The sequence below is a fragment of the Diospyros lotus genome, chromosome 6 (genome assembly GCF_014633365.1).
Source record: "Diospyros lotus cultivar Yz01 chromosome 6, ASM1463336v1, whole genome shotgun sequence".
Taxonomy (NCBI): domain Eukaryota; kingdom Viridiplantae; phylum Streptophyta; class Magnoliopsida; order Ericales; family Ebenaceae; genus Diospyros; species Diospyros lotus.
Window position 1 is genome coordinate 15,476,606 of NC_068343.1, and position 14,630 is coordinate 15,491,235.

Genomic DNA, 14,630 nt, shown 5'->3' on the forward strand with positions numbered 1-14,630 from the left:
CTAGAAACAGCTGTTTTACTAATAATTTGGCAAATGAGTTGAACGATAACCTGACTTTTAATTAAAGAATTAGTAATAGATTGAACATAAATTGCTAAGTTATGAACATAAATTTTAGAAAATGTCATACATCATCATTCTTTATATTCAACTAACACGTCAAGTCATCATTTGACGATAAAAATTAAAAATTGTTAACATCTTATGATTTTAACAAGCTGATAAGTTTTAATTTGTTAAAACTAAAAATTTATTTTAAAATTATAACAAATTCAAAAATTTATAATTTTTTTGTAATTTACACTTTATTTATTAACTAAAGGGAAATATCTACGTGAGGCCCAATGGGGGCAACTGCCGCACTGGGTCAGATTTTTTTTTAAATTTTATTTTTACAATAATTTATAACTGAAAATAAAGAAATTAAGTTATATTATAGTTTACTATTAGAAATAAAAAAAAAAAAAAAGCAAGTATTGAAGAAACACAAGTATATAATGGCCCAGTATCCATCACAGCATTTTTACAATTTATTTATAATTTTATTTTTTTACAATGATGATGCAAAAAAAAGTAAAGTATTAAAGAAAATTGTGAAACAAAAAAAATAAGTACGGAAGAAATTTATGTTGAAAAAAATAAATAAATTAACAAAACAAGTATTGAGCAAATTGATATTGCACAACTTTTTATGGATCTCGGGTTAAGAATTCTAATAATGGATTATAATGTTAATTTTTAAAATCAAATTAGAAGAGTCTGCCTGTAAAAAAATATGTGTCAACCTTGAAATCAAGACAATTTATTCCAATTTAGTTCAATAAATTTGGTGATTAGTTGGAATATAATATAAGCAAATATGTCGGATTTTCTTTATATTGTTATCTATTTAAAACAAATAATAAGAAACTAGGAGGCAGTGATTCTTTTGTGAAAAAATAGGTTTAGACTGTGTTCTCTTTATTTTTTAATTTTCAGTTTTAATTTTTGAATTTATTTTCAATTTTCTGTTTTGGTAGTCTATTTTTAGAAAATTGAAAATGCGTTCTCTTTGTCATTTTGAAAAATTATTTGTCAAAACAGAAAATTAGAAAATGCGTTCTCTTAGAAATTTTAAAATTATTTTTTTAATGTTAGTTTATTCAATAAATCTGATTATTCAGTAAAGTAAAAATATTTAATGTTAATATATTATTAAAAAATATATACATTTTAAAGTTAATGAATTTTGTAATTTTTTTTCATTACAATAATAAAATATGAATAAATAAATGTGTTTTAAGTTTTAAGTTTATTTTGGATGAAAACACTTAAAATAACTTTTTGTTGTTTTGAGTTTTTTTATAATTTTTTTATTTTCAAAAATATATTTTTAAAAACAATAAAGAGAACGCATTTTCATTATTTTAGAAAATCGAAAACTAAAAATAACTTGAAAACAACAAAAAGAACGCAGCCTTAATGATTTTAAAAAGAAAGACAGACTTTAAGTTCATATTGGAAATGTCAATAATGCACATAATCAATATCAAAACAACTGTAAGACCTTAATGAATAAAGAGTAAAATATTAAGACAATTTTCTTTAGATAGTCAGAACAAACATAGTATGATTATCGAATTCGTCTGAATGCATCAATTAATTCTGTTCAACTTCTTCTACAGAAAAACTAGCATTTCTTGGTCATAACAAGTTTAAAGTTTTAAATAATCAAAATAATTTTCTTGAATAATTACAATTTATAGTATAAAAAGTTGTAAAGAACAATTGTAAAAACAAATTTATATTTTAATATTAATATTTTATTTTAAAATTATATTTTTTATATTTAAGTTTGGCCTCCCTAAATTAAAATTCTAGTTCCTCCCATGTATATATATTCATGTAAAAAAATTAAAAAAAAATCTAATTTTATATCACACGCTCTTATTTCTACATCATATTTTTTATTTTTTTAAATTAAAAATATTATTTAAATACTTATTTATGATAATTTTATAATATTCATGTACAATAAAATAATTCGTTATACTTTATATTTAAAACATCACCAATGAAACGTCGACGTAACATTTCCATTTGCATCTCTCAACACCGTTCAAACTTTTACACCTTGTCCCCTGTTTTTTTATTTTCACATCACTTATTAATCATCGAGACCCAGAATACCACAGCAGTAGCGTTAAAAAGGTCCTACGGCTACGAGATGCAGGAGGGCACGCTGGGCGTACCTGCGGACGGACGCGGTGGTCTTATCGAGGGAGAGGACGGGGAGGGGGAGGGGCGAGGGGGGGGGGGGGGGGGGGGGGGGGTAGTGCAGGAGGGTGACAGGTGTAGGGTAGAGAGCAGTGAAGGCCAAAGTCGGATAAAGGCCAGACCGTTAAATGTTTTATTATTTAGTTAGCAGCAACTGTCAAATCAAAGCAGAAGGTGACTTGGACTCTGATCTGACAGCGACCCAACGTTTGACACCGCCAAACCCCCAATTGCGATTGCACCTATTCCTCTTCCTATTATTCTATTCATTTCATAGCTTATGATAGGCTGTTCCACATTAAGTTCACACTCACTCTCCCTCTCGCTCTCTCTCTCTCTCTCTCTCTCTTACCTACCCACCACCCAGCCACTTCCTTATCTATAGGAGCACTTACTGCCCAATCTTCTTTCTTCTTTAATGTTGCTCCGTGTTTGCTTTCTCTTTTTTGCTATTTCAAACCATATTTTTTATCGTTTTAAATTCCAATTTGGTCAAGTCCATCAAAAGACATTAAAAGGAAAAAATTTAAGTTTTCCATATAGGTATAAGTTAAATTTTTAAATTTAAGCTGGGTTTATAAAGACGAGAGCATAAACATAAAATAATGTTGCAAGTCCAAAATTTTATAATTAAATTTAAACATAATAAAAAAAACAATAAATTCACCCTTTACCTTCCTTGGTTTGGGCATTAAGCACCTCATATGGTTCATTTTTTATTAAATTGGTCCTTTTACTCTTTTTTTTTTAAATATCTAAGACATCTTTCCTCTTACATTTTAATTGAAACAACGTTAAAAATTTGAAGCTTGTCTACAATAATCAACATGTGTGACGACCTAAAATTTTTTGCATCTTTATTTATAACTGGCTAATAACTTAAACGCATGGGCTAAAAATTTGTCCTATTATTATATAAGAGCGAAAACAAATTAAATATAAATATATATTTCAGGGGCATTTCCTTACTCAATAAAGCATCAATCAATCAAATATTACATATACATAATTAGAGCCCCTGATCACAACTCACACCTCAAAAATATTTTCAGTTAGAATTGCCCTATACACACAGAATCAAAAGAAAAGAATAATAATCGCCATAGAAACCATCTTTGAGCACCATTCTTCTCAACCTGGAATGATGGTAAAACAAAGTGAGCCACAAGCCTCAACAAGCATAATAAAAGAAATATGATACGGTTGTGACTAAATCTCTCACACTGAATACCACCCAACAAATGTCATGATGGAAATCAAAGTGCCATGCATGCCATGTATTACAACATGCAACCATCAATATAAATAAATAAACCAATGCACACAGTGGCAGTCCTTGAGGCCCACACAAAAATTGCACAACCTGAGATCCAAGTCCGCATACAAACCTGCCGCCATGGACTGAATAACATCCACCATATGGGCCTGAAGCCCTAGTATAAATCATTTGAGCCCGAGGCCCTGGCTAGCAGAAATATATGAGCCTGAGGTCTTGGCTAACAAAGATATATGAGCCCGAATCCCTAGCTAGCAAAGATATATGAGCCCACGGCCCTGGCTAGCATAAATAAATTAGCCCAAAGCCCTGGCTAACATAAATATAGAGTATCGTAACCATGCAATGCAACAAGTAATAAATGCAATGGTTTTTGCAGCATTAACATAATGACAAGGCCCCCGTAAGCCAAGCATCAGGCCATGCTACGCCTACGTAGGAATTCACACAAGCGAATGCTTTAAATGCATATGCTTGCTTAACATACATAAGTCAACACTCAGCAAGCCAACTATGTCATGCCAATGCTTGTACCCCCAACACATAAAAGCATGATCCCCAATGAATGAAAGCCCAGTCTCATGCACTACAATGCCATGCAATATGTCACATAATGGCAGAGCCAGTTGACAGTGACCAGGCACCGGTCGACAATCTATGACTAGGGATCAACCAATCGATGATCGTCCTCAGCCCAATCGACGATTAGCTCTAGTGTCACTAAATAGTCAACACGTCACCTGTAATACCCAGTATTTAATATCAAGGGTATTTTTGGAGATTAAAGGGTTAAAATGGAATTTACCAAAGTTTCGGGCCTAACGTATAATATCCGAAACATGAACGAAAGGCAAGGGTCCATGTCAAAGTAAGTCAAGGAAGGTAAAATCACCCAAATAAGTAGTATTTGAAAAAACCAAGAGATTCGCAAAGGTTTGAGGTCGAAAACACGCGATTAGGGACATACGACAAAAAGTGTAGATTATGTAAACTACTCGAAAGAGGTCGAAATGATGAATTTTTTAGAAGTTCTTAAGGGAAATGAATAGTTTGGAACTTATAGGCAGTATAGGAATTAATGAAAAGTTCAGGGGCTATTTGGAAAGGGCAAAAATGGTATTTCAATAGTTAGAGGGGCTAAATGTAATTTGGCAAAACCTGGCAGTGTGAACATTGCCATGGCCGCCAATCACCTCTCATCCCTGATTTCGGCAGTAGGGCAGCTGCTAGAGAGGTCGTGGGGGCTCCAGGGCTAAACCTAGGGCCAGCCCTTGGAATAGAATCAGCCGCAGGGGTAGTCGAACTTGATAGATTTTGGCCGTGAGAGTTGTCAGAAAAATTAAATCTTTTGGTTGGATATTTGCGGATAGAACCAGGCATGGTGAGGCCATTTAATGGTCTTAAAGGTGATAAAGACCTTGGATTGGACAGCCATTAGTGTTTAGAGGCTCGAAATTGGCTATAAATAGCTCGGTATGGCCGAGGGCTTCAAAAGAAAAGATGAGAGAAATAGCTCGTTTTTTGGCTTGAATTGAGCATCAACGATAAGAGGCTTTTCCTCCCCATAAGTTAAGGGTCGTTTCTGGAGTTTTTGGTGCATTTTGGTGCACGTTCTAAGCCTTTTCGAAACTTGGCCGGAAAGCGAGGTGGTCAATGGGGCCGGGTCTGTAAATGGCCAAATCGAGGCCGTCTGGTGATGGTTTCAGGAAAAAAGATGTGCCATGATGATCGACGAGATGAGGAAAGCAAAATGGGAGAAGAATCTAAGAACGCTGGTGTGTCGACGCCGGGGAAGATGACCGGCGCGTGAGCTGCAAGCGCTGGTCAACAAGCGCTGCCCACGCGCAGGTGCGTGAGGGTGTGTCCCTGGCCAAAAAATTCTGCAAAAATTCCCAAAAAAACAAGAAAAATTAGAGGATGGGATTTGGGCAAAAATATTTGGGTTTACCTTTAAAGTTTCTTGGGTTTCGCAACAAAGTAGCCTTGTTAAGAATTTCGTTAAAGCATAGGGGGATCATTAAGGCTCAAGATGGAGTATAAAGGGATCATTGAGGCTCAAGGTGGAGTATATGTGCCGTCATTTGAGGCTGGGCACGAGAATTGGGGATTTGTATGCTCTTCTAGGCAAAAATCAATTTTTTCTGAATTAAGATGAGTGGTTCAATTCCAGTCTTACCCATTGTCATGAAAATGGTTGGGTGTGTGTGTAATGGGTTCAAGTGAGCGGTTCTACCCTCTCGAGATTAGGATGCATGTGTTTAAACCAATTCCGACGAGTGGTTATACCCTCTGAAATTTGGGTTATATCGTGTAGGCATTTTACTTAGATACTTGTGGCATCGTATGTATATTGAACATGTGGTATATTGCATCAACTATTTTTACTTGTAAAAGAGTCGGTGCATGGCCTGTGATTTTTTATATCATCGAGGTATTGATTTTCGTGTTGTGGTTATGTCCGTAGGGGACAGGATGGGATCTTCTTGAGAATGGGAAAAGGTTAATCCTGGTAATCGAGTGACATGGTAGGGCACTTGGGGATTAAGTATGTCGCGGGAAGGTCAACCCCAAAGGTGTGTGAAATGGATTTTCCACGGGAGGTTGAGTATGCTAGGGAGATTTCTCAAGTTAGACGTGTTGCATGTTGTCGTTGTCTGTATATGCCATACTTGTAAACATTCATGCATTCAGTAAACTGTATCATGCCATCACTTAGATGTTTTATCATCTAACATGGGTTATGCCCCTAGAACATTCAACGTTTCAACTAGGGATTGCTGCGAAAGTGAGGACGTGGCCAATTGAGGGCCAACGGTGTTTAGTATGTTAGCTGGTGTATCATTTTGAGGCAGTAGTACTTATTTTAATATATGTATGAACGGTCGCATGATAGTGTTGTTATTATTTGGTAGCTTTGTAATACATATGTTGGTGTGGAAACACTATGTATGAATCTCGTGCTAGGCCACGGTATTTGATGTTATTTAATCCGCTGCGTAATACTATGTCTCGTTTAATTTAATATTATTGATCTTGTTAGTTAAACGGGCAAGATTGGGTTTTCAGAATCTTATTTGCATGTGAAGATTGTTCTTGAAATCACCGCAGGTGTCAGCCATTGTATGTGTCGGGCATGTTGAAGCATGTGAAGATTGTTCTTGATACACCGCGCGTGATGAACTTGGAAATAAAAAAATTCTCAAGAATTCCTTTATAGTGACACGCCTGTGTAAGGCGAGGTGTTACATCACCTCACCGGTCAACAGCTCATGCATCTATTTATTAAGATTCTCACTCGTGGGCAACCATAACCATAACCAAATCCCACCAATCCTCTATGACCCTAGCCCTGAATTAGGTTCGGCATCATTCCCAAAGAAACAGGGGCGATACAATACCCCGTAGGCACACAACAAATAAAACCTCAGTGAGTCTCATATTTAATTTAAATTAATTCATACTAATAAAATTCTCAATTCGTATAATTAATACACGAAATCGAATTGAATCAAGGAAATGCGTGGAATTCATAAAATGGAAGGAGCTCACAGAAGAAGTAAAGAGCTTGTCTCTATTTAGTAGATTTCAGTATTTTTACGCTCTCACACCACCAAATTAATACATGCTGTAAAATAATATAATCTCCCAAAATTAACAAAACTGCACCCAAAATTAAATTCTAACCATATAAAATTATTAATACATATTTCTCTACTTACCTAACTAATTAATCTTTGATTAAACCAAGTTTAATCTCAAATTTCTCCCACTTTCACAATCTCAACGCTATTTTATTCTCTGTAATTTCTCCTCTCTGTTTGCTATTTAATTTCTGCAGAAGCTCACTGAAATTAGCATTTAAAAAGGCAAAGGAGAGGCTACCAAAAGCTGTCGTGTGGCAGCCCAACACACCCCACTGCCTTGCCCAAAACAACTCCGTTTTGGGCAAGGTTTTGGCTAAAATTCAGCTAAAATTCTCTCCAGCCTACGCGCACCAAGCCAACCTCGAACCTGTGACTTGGCCTCGTGTGACTGTCCACGCTAGCCACCATCCTCAACATATAAGCGCACAAAATTAATTTTAAAGTGACCTCGCGACAGTTCCTGGAAATTATATTTAAACCCCATAACTTTCAAAAATTACCATATGCACCCCACTTATTAATAACACTTATACCCCAAATTTCCAATAATTTCATGCCCATTTCTCTAATACCAAAATAAATGAATATTTTCTTTGAACTTGCAAATATTTGATAATCACCTTATACGCAATAATTAATAATTATCAACTGTTCACTAAATTATTCAATTCCAATAAATCAAAAATCACTTCAAATTCAGAATTTAATAATTATTAGCTACTCCCAAATTATCGGGATATTGCAACACGCCTAAAGATTGAAGCTTTGTTTTTCAACAAATTGCCAATGACAAGTTGTTTTCTCTCCCTAAAACTTTACACATTCTGTTTTGTACTAATAGCTCCTTTGTGATATTTTTTATTTTTGGTGAACAACAAATCTTGTTGCTTCTTCAATAATTTCTACATTCTTATTTGCCAAAATTGGTTGCCTCTCACACCCATGTCTTAATATTGTTGATACCTCCTTATGTTTCACACTATATATGATGGTCCCTATTCACTCTATATTCAAAACATGTCCAATGACCATTCATAAACAAGAAAATAAAGACTAACATTCTTTATCCTTAAATTCAAACAACACCCCTTGGGTATGGAAAAAAGACAAAAACACCCTTGATAATTGAGAAATAATAATAATCTCCCTCGATGTTATTAACCATGCATCACTTTCCTCTATTTCCATGAGAAAGACAATTGTCAATCTTTTATAAATGCTCTTTCTCCTCCCTCTTTCTCCACTGTAATTATAGAAAAAAAAAAAACTAGTTGTGGTCAATTCATCACTATGCCATCATCGACATGTAAGAACTAAGATTTGGTCCCTCAATGGAAAGAACCTAGAACTAGGTTTTGCTCGAAGAAACCTGCATTGTTGAATTCCTTTGATGAAGGAACTTGCCACAAATTCCTTCAAGAGGTAGAGAGAGAGAGAGACTCATTTTGCCATCATTGTTGTGAAGAAAAACCACTATTATTGCCATGAAATTCCTTTTTCTTCTTCTTCTTCTTCTTCTTCTTCCTAAGAATTGAATTCTTTCTTTTTTGAATTTGATTATTTTTTCTACTTTTGTTGTAGATTGGTTATTAATAAAGATTGAATTACAACATGGGGCACTTTTAGATTTGTGTCCCAAATGCATTACACAAGTGAGAAAGCACTCAATTCAGCCAAAGATGCATGAATTTCAAGAAGGGGAAGGATTGTTAGGGCATAGTAATGTCACAAAATTTTCATTCAAGTCTCCTTATAAAACTTTTGAAGATTGTTTAAGGAAATTAAATAGAGAGGATGGTGTAGAGGAATGTTAAGGATCATTTCAAAGCATAATTATGATGTAGTTGAGTTATACATTGACTGGGAGGAATTCCCATCAAAGCTCTTTACTAGAGAGAGTTTAGTGATAATTGATTTACTTGTGGCATTCAAGGAAATGAGTTAGAAAGATGTTATTATAAGGGACCAAAGAAGGATGGAGGACCCAATAAGTGTGGGAGCATCTTCTGACACTACAAAAAAACTAGCACTTAGTAGCGATTATTTTTGTATTTAGTGGCGGTTTTCAAAACCGCCACAGATACAACCATCGCGCAGCATTTAACAGTATTTTTAGCAACCGCTGGTATAATCGTCGCTAAGTGATATTTTTAGCGGCGGTTTTAAAACCTTCGCTAAAATCAATTGAATTTAATATTAAATTATTTAATTAATTATAAAAAATTAATTTAATTATAAAAATAATTTAACGATGGTTTTGGTAATTTTTTGCCACAGTTTTGAAATCGCTACTATTTCCCGCACGCGAGCAAAAATCCCATGATCTACCGTACACGGGCGCACACGCAAAGCCACATGATCTGCAAAGCCACCTTGTAATATACTCGCGCATATTAATTATAAAGTAATCGAACCACTATTTTTCAGAATTCCCTTTGCACCCACAAACTCAAGTTTTTGAAATTACACTTGACCCCAAATTTAATAAAATAAAAAATAATTTTATTTTTTATTGAATTGAATTAAATTAAATTAATTAAACTCTCAAAACACCTAAAAAAGAGTTGACATATGAAATTAATTAATTGAACATAATTTTTTTTAAACTAATTAATTAAATTAAATTAATTAATTGATTAATTAATTAATTTAAAATAAATAAATTGATAATTTTAAAATAAATAAATTATTTAATTTAATTGAATTGAATTAAATAAATTAATTGATTAAAAAATAAAAATAATTATATTATTTTGTAAAATTTAATTTAATTTTACTTTTAAATTATTAATTTTTTTTAAATTTAATTTTTTATTTTGTTATTGTTGAATTTTGTGGTGGTTGATTAAAATCGCCGCAAAATTTATTTTTGAAATTTTTTATTAATGAATTTTGTAGCGATTTTGACAAAATCGTCTCTAAATTTAAGTTTTTGAATTTTTTTATTAATGAATTTGGCGTAAATTTCATTTTTTATTTTTTTATTGCTGAATTTTATGGCGATTGATTAAAACTGTCGCAAAATTTATTTTTAAATTTTTTTATTAATGAAATTTGCAGGGGTTTTGACAAAACTGCTGCTAAATTTAATTTTTTTTTTTAGTCCTGAATTTTGCAACGGTTGTTTAAAACCGTAGCTAAATTTAATTTTATAATTTTAAATTAATTAATTTTGCAACGATTTTTCAGAACCACCGCAAAATGTTAGATAAACCGTCGCAAAAAATTTATTTTATTGTAGTGTGATTTTTCGACAAACAATGATTATCTCATTGTTAATGACATTGATGATCGTGATTGTATAAGTATGATGATGATTTTAACATGCAAAAAGAGAGAAGTGCAACCCATGTCCCTCCTATTAGAGGCAATGTAACCCATGCATCTTCTACTAGTGGTATCATGACCCTTACTTGTAATACTTGAAATTTAGAAGTAATTTTGGACATCATTTTTTGAAATAAGGGTGATATGGTAAATTTGAAGGAAACAAAATCTATAAAGGATTGTTTTCAAATTTAAAAAAAAAAAAAAAGGAGGAATTTTCGAGAAAGGCCTAAGTGATATAAAATTTTAAACTTAAAGGGAAAACTATAATTTTTTCAAAGTTTTAAGGAACTCATAAGATCTTTCCAAAACTTTAAGGGGTTAACCTCAAATACCCAAAACCACAAGGGCTTTCATGTCATTTCTAAAAAAATGAAAGGTAAAGTTGTAGGGGCTAAGTGAAAGAAGAAATGAAATATTGGGGTTAAATTACAATTTCTAGAACTTACAGTGTTTATACTACAATTTCTAGACTGCCACTACTGGCCTTAAAATATATAGGGCTAGGGATAGGGAGATCATGCCTAAAGGATGAGGCTGAGGGTCCATGATAAGAGACCATTGATTGGTTGGAGTATGTAGTTTGGATAATGGAAATCAGCTATACAAAATAAAGTGTTTTGGATGAGATTCGAGCATAAAATTGATCGTGTTTTTATCAATTTTGAAAGGTTTTTGATATAGGGTTTTGATTCAAAGGTTATAGGGAAGAGATTGGAAGAAATTTGAGAGAAAAAAGTTATAAGGAAGCTATTGGAAGAAATTTGAGAGAAAATGGTTAAGATTTGAGAAAGTTTAAGCAATAAAGGGAAATTAGGCCCTCACTGGAAAAGCCATTTCGATGAGGGGGAAGATGCAAGTGGAGCGATTTTTTCTCTTGAAAAAGAAGATGAAAGAAAAGAGAAAAATGAAAAGAAAAGAAATAAAAAAGAAAGTGTAACACCACGCCTCGCTGGGCGTGTCACTATAAGGGTATTTTCGGGAATCATTTTTTTTTTTAAAAGAAAAAACATCATCGCGCGTAGTGCTTCATGAACAACCTTCACATGCACACACAGGATCCCGAAAACCCCAGTCTTGCCCGTTTAATTTAACAAGATCAATAATCTTAACAACTAAACGAGACATATCATAACGCAGTAGACACATTAACATCAAACACCGAGATTCTTACATAGTATTTCCATAACAAAATACGTAATACAGATAATCAAATGATAACAACGTTATCGTACAACTATTCATACACAAGTTGACATACAAAAACCCCAAAAGGTTACAACGACTAGCAATCTAAGCACCATTGACCTTCAACCGGCCATGTTCTTGCCCTCGCAGCAGTCCCTGGCTGGAACATTAAACGTTCCAGGAGCATAACCTAGGTTAGATGACAAAACATCTAAGTGACGGCATAAAACAGTTTACGTAATGCATGAAAGACATACGAGCATGGCATACACAGACAAAATGACATGCAACACGTCTAACTTCAGAAATCTCCCTGACATACTCAACCTCCGGTGGAGAATCCATTCCACACACTGTTGGGGTTGACCTTGTCGCGACATACTTAATCTCTCGAGTGCCCTACTATGTCACTCGTTCACCAGGATTAACCTTGTGCCATTCTTAAGAAAACCCCATCTCGTCCCATACGGACCCAATAACGACACGAAAATCAATGCCCCAATGACATGAAAATCACACGCCATGCACCGACTCTTTTACAAGTAAAAACAGTTGATGCAATATACCACATGATCAATATGCAAATGATGCCATATATACATAAATAAAATGCGTAAGCATAGCATCCCGAGTTTTGGTAAGACCGCTCACCTGAACTAACTACACTCACACCAAGACATTTTCAAAACAAGGGTAAAACTAGAGTCAAACCACTCACCTTGAACGTATTCGGATCGCCTCGATTCTTGTGCACTGCCTCGATTTGTGTGTCAAGCCCTAATCACTTGAACTTACACTCAACCTCGAGCCACTACACTTCCTAAACACCATATTTAATTAAGGAAGCATTAAAATCTATTTTCTCAATTTTTTCATAATTTCCTCTATTTTTCTCCCATTTTTCACCTCGATAATTCAAAAATAATTATCTGCTTAAACATTTTCCAAAAATTTTCAACATGATAAATCTTAAAATAAATCAACAAAAATTATGGAAAAGGAAATACCAAAAATGCCTCTGTCACGTGCCCTCACGAGCCTGGCGCGTGGGTGCGTGTGGAAGCTGGCGTGTGCAGCCATGCGCTACCGTCTTCTTCCTTAGATCTGGCTGCCAACGACTCATCCGATGGCCAAAATAAGGGCACCCCATTTAAGCCCTTTGCAAGTCGATCCGGATGGCATTGGTTTCAGGCTGAAAGGCCACCGGAAAGTGGCCCAAACGGCCAGTTGCAGGTCCGGCAAGGCAGACAGCTTCGAACCTTCGGCCAAGCTTCAAACGGCCTTTAAACGTTGCTAAAAAATCTCCAAACGCTCCAGATACCTTCCCCGTAATGCAAAGATCAATAGTCCCTTATTCTCTCTCTTCGATTCGACCTCTAACCCCTCCAGTTTGAAGCTCTATTTTTGCAAAAACCCTCGGCCCATTTGCTTCTATTTATATCCAAATTCCAGCCAATCATCGGCCGAGCTTGGCCCCCAAGCAAGCCCAAGCCGTATAGCACCTTCCCCAGGTCAGCCTTGGCCGTCCTATTGCTAGAAAAAGCCCTCATGTGTGACGGATTGCAGTTGGCTACTTCTCCTTCGTGTTCACACTATGAAGTTTTGTTAAATTGCATTATAGCCCCCTTGCTTCTTCCTTTGTCATTTCATCCATTTTCCTTGTGCCACCGAACTATCAAAATATACCACTAAGTCCCACAAGTTTAGTACATCTCATTTGACCCTCAAAATTCTCGAAAATTTATCGTTTTGACCTCCCTCAGGCAAATTTAGAAAATTGTACTTAGGCCCGATTGACTGTTTTGACCTTAAATCTCTTCGTTTTAACCCGAATTCGCTTAAGGGTTGTTTTACACATAAAATATTAGTTCTTAGCATGCTTCGTTGACCTTTCAAACGTCTCCTATATCGATTCGATTTTCTCAACCCAGTCGACAACTGTACCGAGAACTGTTCCCGATCCAATTTCTTTCACCACTAAAAATCATAATTCGAATCACTTGTCGATACTATACCATTTTCCTTGGCTATTTAGGGTTCGGGGTACTCCTTCCGACTGATTCGGCTGCTTAAAGTTGCCTTAGTGTACCCTATAGCCTCGTTTTTCTGAGAATTCCACTTGTATCCTTTATCAAATACCGTTTATACCCTTAATAATTTCCTGGGTATTACAGAAAGGAAATGCAAGATTGGAGGTCACCGAAAGTGAAGGTGTTGTCACAAAGAAAAATATCGAAGCTTGGATGCATGTAAATCACACACTAGACAATAAGGCATATGGGCATGCATGTGATACTTACATGTCAATGTGGAAAAAAAAAAAAGAAAAAAAATATAAAAAAATCCCAAAAAATTATTTTAAAGTAACATGTTTTAGGCAAGTTTGAGGTGTAAGAAGAATTTTGGGCATGTCAATCAAGATTGACACATAAATTGAGAAAGTGGGTTTTAGTCACTAAATAGCAAATCCTAATGTGAGTGGTTCGCCCTAAAAACCTATGTTTTTCGTACATATTGAGCACATGTGATGATAATTTATGTAATATAGGCATATCTACATGTCATATTTTTTGTGATGCATTATGGCCATTAGGTCCAAAGTTGTATGCCAATGCTATGGTGTCAATAGATTCATTTCTTCAACGCTATTATCGAACATTGTAAGTTGAGCTTTTATTTCTCATATATTACCCCACACTAAGAAGAAGTATGTGTACCTCCTGCAACAACAAGAATAAAACAATAGGTTCCCATGCTCGGAGCATTTCGACGTATAGGTTTAACCACTTCAACTCCCTATTTCTAGCATGCTATATTTATTCATTTCTCTCGACGGCAAGAATGTGAGATTACTGGTAAGCCATATGCTTTGCAAACCATATTCCACTTGTTGGCATTTCGTTGCAGTTGTTTCACCCTTATGAAGAGGTGCACTTCGA